This window comes from Salvelinus alpinus, chromosome 15, assembly GCF_045679555.1.
Source record: "Salvelinus alpinus chromosome 15, SLU_Salpinus.1, whole genome shotgun sequence".
Taxonomy (NCBI): Eukaryota; Metazoa; Chordata; class Actinopteri; order Salmoniformes; family Salmonidae; genus Salvelinus; species Salvelinus alpinus.
This window is the reverse complement of record NC_092100.1, coordinates 39138556-39143287: the sequence shown is the minus strand read 5'-3', so window position 1 is coordinate 39143287 and position 4732 is coordinate 39138556. Positions and strand designations below refer to the sequence as shown.

Genomic DNA, 4732 nt, shown 5'->3' with positions numbered 1-4732 from the left:
GGTCTCAATGCCTTGATGTCAGCATTGCACATTCTCCTCTCACATCCTTATCTCTGTAGTTATTTCGTTGGGATTGTTAGTTTAATCTCAACACACTCTCTGCAGATACAGCTGTAACCTTGTAGAGTTAATACAGAGAGATGTTCAAGTACTGTATTGTAGTCATCCTTTATTTAATGTAGTCATTCATAATGCCATCTCTTTCCAAAGGTGCCAAAGGAACAAAAAGGTATTGGTCGACAATAGAGGTGGATGCAGTTGAAGATTCCTTGATGAATTTCATCCGAATGGGATAAATGCCTGGAAAACAAGACTGTGAGAAATGCATTGCTGCTTCTCCCCAAGCGCTAGTAAACAGGTACTGGAGAGCAGTAAAGTTCTATGTACACAACAGAATAGTTGCAGATCAGAGAAAATAAGTGTATGAGATGCGTCTGGTTATCTTGGTGTACTTCTGAGGATTTAATGGGACTTGCTTGACTTAAGCTCATAGACAGATGACGAATGTCCTCTATCTCACTGTTCGGGGTAGTTTTTCCAGGTGGGTGGTTCACTTTTGGAGTGACTAAGGTCTCAAGAATACAAAGCCTGCTGACTTTGAATGTTACAGAAAAAAAAAAACATCTAAACTATTAATCTGTTACTTGGATATATTGAATCCATTACTGAAATGGTTCCAGTTTAAATACTTTACAGAAGAACTACACTACAGCTGTTGAATTGCCATCCGTGTTGCACCATTGTAGCATTCTACATGAATATTTTCAGCCATAAAATAGAATGAATGCGTCAAATATCAAGAATTTAAACCTGTTAATTATTTTACGCTTCCATTAGGTACAGCGTAGGCAGTTGGATAGCTTTTATAGATTTCATAGGAGGCGTTCTCTCGATGGCTGATGGCAATGCACTGAGTGGCTGCTGCCAACATACAGACTCAATCTCTAGCGACTTTAATAGTTAATAATTCGATGTAATAAATGTATCACTAGTCACTTAAACAATGCCACTTTATATAATGTTTACATAGCCTACATTACTCATCTCATATGTATGTACTGTACTCTATACCATCTACTGCATCTTGCCTATGCCGTTCGGCCATCGCTCATCCTTATATTTATATGTACATATTCTTAATTAATCCTTTACACTTGTGTGTAAAAGGTAGTTGTCGTGAAATTGTTAGATTACTTGTTAGATATTACTGAACGGTCGGAATTAGAAGCTTACAAGCATTTCACTACACTCGCATAAACATTTGCAATTTGATTTGATTTGCAATGTACGGTCTCAAGTAGTTGGTAAAATTGCAAGTTAACTTTTTTCAAGGAGTCAGCAACTTTACGTGGTTTCCTCATAATACATATTTTTTTTCTAACTCATGAGTGTAATTTCTGTGCTTCTATGATGTCTGGAAAGCATGGTCCTCAAAAGGTATGTATTTGTGAGGAGTCCTAAATTGGTTACAAATACAAGACTGTGTGCGTGCGTGCGTGTGTGTGTGGTTAAGTTTGAAGCTTCTCTAACCTGCTCTGTGTTGTTGGCCTCTGGAAACACCTCTGGTTGTCATCGCTCTTTGTGATAGCTGCTGCGCTAAGGCTAATTCTCTGTGGCAGACAGATTCTGCTAGTGAGCGTACACTGAGAGCACACAGCTGATTAACCCCTTCACTGCCGGCCAGGGAAATTGAAATGTATGCAAATGTTTCCCAGTTATGCAAATACTTGAACCATGACGTGAAACCGTGCAAGAAAGAAGGCCATGTTTATAATTGGCTCATTCATCCCCCTCCTCTCCCCTGTAACTATTCCCCAGGTCGTTGCTGCAAATGAGAATGTGTTCTCAGTCAACTTACCTGGTAAAATAACGGTAAAAAAAATAAAAAAAATAAAAAAATAAAAAATGTTTCAGTTATGGTGACGCACAATCACATGTAGCCTAACTAACCTAACCTTCCTGAGAGTATGATGGAAAGTGTTCATATGTAAACCAACATCCTTCTATGCTTTGCTCTATCTCTCACTCTTCTTTCTTGAACCAGTTCTAGAACAATTGATACATCCATACCTCTCTGCTTAGTCATAGCTTTCTCATGCATGTTTCTAGAGAGAAACTGGGTACGATGCATGACTGATCTTACAGTGCAATGTGAGTCTTTGCACTGGCCCCCATATAAAACTTTACAAAAATGTGGTAACACCTCTTAAACTTGAGTGATATATTTATAATGCTAGTAAGCTTTGGGCTTTGGTGGAGAGAATGCGTTTCGGAATGAACCTTAGACAACAATACATAAGTTGTCAAAAAGTATTTATTATGATGGAGTGTGAAAAACCCAAGGGATCATCATCTATTAATGAAATGGTTGAGAGCAGATATGACATGTTCTGTCGTTTAAATAGTTGAGGCTGTGTGTAAATTCAGATGGTGTTTAAGGTACAATGTGTTCAACCTCCTTTCGTTACAGACCTTTAGTGCCCCCCTGTGGAATATCACGTCATTACATGGGGATCAACATTTGTTTTTTGAGGGTTGCAAAAAAAAAACATGGATAATGTTAGAATAAAATCATGCCAAGGAAACCTATTGGTCAGAAAAGATTTTTCAGCGTTCTCGCATTTCATAAACACTGTGTTTGGACAGATCCTCATTTCCAATGCTGTAATACAAATAGTTCCACCTGAGAATTTGTCAGTGTTGCTACACATTGAAAATGTGAAGAATTATGGCACTAAGGTGTGAGTCAGATGTGCCTCTTTCGGATTACAGTAATACAAATTTCAATCGGACCTTCACTTATTTTAGTCCGGTCAGCACTTACCTCCAACTTGGTCAACAAATCCAATGAAGAAATAAACATTCTACCAAAAGGGTATACTTCATAGCTCACAAGAAACCAACAACACACACCACAGATCATTTTCAACTGCATTAAAACTTTATAGAAACAGAATTCTTTGGAACATGCTGAGGATAAATTAACATTTGCCTAACTAGAATAACAAGTGGATTAATATTAATCTCTAGTTGATACTGAGGGACATATTCTATCATCACTCTAGCGTACTAGATACTCTGGGTACTCCCAAGGGGTTGAAGCAGTCCGTCTTCAGGAAGAGAACACTCTTCGAGAAGCTACACACCCCAGGGATGAAAGTACTTTGACAGCTTGTGGCTCCTGTTGGGTCTCATAGGAAAAGTCTGTTCCAACAGTACTTCTGACAATATCTGCTGCTGCTCATCAGCCTGGATCGGTGGGCGCTGAATCAATTCTGTCACCTTCCCTTTGTGGTTTGGGGTTGAAAGGGCAGTGGAGGTACTAGGATGGCAGGCAAAGCAGACGCTGGGATGATGCTGGCTGATCCTCTCTGGTCCATGGTAGGCCATGAGGTCTCAATAGGGCTCTCGATTGGCGCAGCCGTCTAAGGCACTGGTCCCATAGGGCGGCGCACAATTGGCCCAGTGCCGTCCGGGTTAGGGTTTGGCTGTGGTAGGCCGTCATTCTAAATAAGAATTTGTTCTTAACTAACTTGCCTATTTAAATAAAGGTAATAAAGTAAAATGAAGGTGTGTGTGTGTGTGTGCGACCCCCTACAACTACAACTGGCTTTGCTCCATCTCTTCAGAAAGAGACTCTTCATCCACCTCCAAGATCGAGGGCAGTGATGGAGAGACACACACATGGAAGAAAGGCCCAGACTTAAAGTTAACATCCCAGTGAATGGGTTTCACTCTCTTCCTGCGCCCTCGTTGGCTATTCTTCCATTCCCGCTTGGCCTTGGCACGGGAGGCGGGCATGTGCCACCGCTTGATAGGAGGCTGTTCCGCCAGTGGGGCCAAGGGGGTCAAGAGGATTTCAAAGGGGCACTTCTCGCCCGCCTGCATGGCTCTCCTACTGGTCAGTAAAGCGGTGTGGTCGGTGCGACCTGTGTGGCTGGGCGTAGGTCTGGGCAGGGGGTGACAGCCATCATCTCCGCCTACATTAGCTGGGTGGCAGATTAAAGGTGGACCACAGAGGAATATCCTCAGTGCTACTGAAGGACAGGGGCTCAGAGGGTAATATGATTTGTTTGTCACCCAGTTGTTCTTGTAGCTGCTGGTCCAGCATAGCAGACCGGATCTGTAAGAGCTGGATCCTCTTCGACACACGCCGTGATCTGGCGTTGGCAGGCCGGGCTGGCACTGGGTAGGCAGGTGGGGCAGGCACTCGGCTGGAAGGAACCGGAGAAGCAGATGGAGTAGGCACCAGAAGGTCAGGCACATGGCTGACCATTGGGGTAGGCAATGGGATGGCCATCTGGGCAGGTGAGGCTGACACTGCAATGGTTGGCAGTACAGGGAAAGAATTGGTGCTCTCCCTCCTACCCATGGAGTTTATAAGCTCTAAGGTCTGGTTAGGGAACCTCAGAGTGCTGCCGTCAGTATGTCTTGTTATCCTAGCTATCCCGGTCTTGGGTCGAGCCAGGCTTCTGCTGGCCTGGACCTCCGGCTGGAGGACATCCACAGGAGAACATGGCGGCTGCAAGAGGCTGCCGTCGGACAGAGACCGTCTGGCCTGAGCAGGAGGAGAGCGGGGCCTTTGGTCCTGGATGTTAGACCGCTGTAGGGGATTGGCCTGGATCCTGACCTCAGACTGGCTGCATGGAATCCCAGATAAAGGAGCTACTGCCTTTGTTGCAGTGGAGCATACATTGGGCCTCTTAGGGATGCTTCCTGGTGTCTGTGGTCT

General features: G+C 43.8%; 1 long non-coding RNA gene across 2 annotated transcripts in view; it reads left to right on the top strand.

Annotated features, from left to right (window-relative positions):
- Positions 1–1027, top strand: part of LOC139540065 (uncharacterized) — a 29105-nt gene extending 28078 nt beyond the window's left edge. For both annotated transcript variants that reach the window (XR_011668074.1, XR_011668073.1), the window contains exon 6: positions 211–1027. This is a non-coding gene — a long non-coding RNA (uncharacterized lncRNA). The remainder of the gene's footprint in view (positions 1–210) is intronic.
- Positions 1028–4732: the final 3705 nt, after the last annotated feature.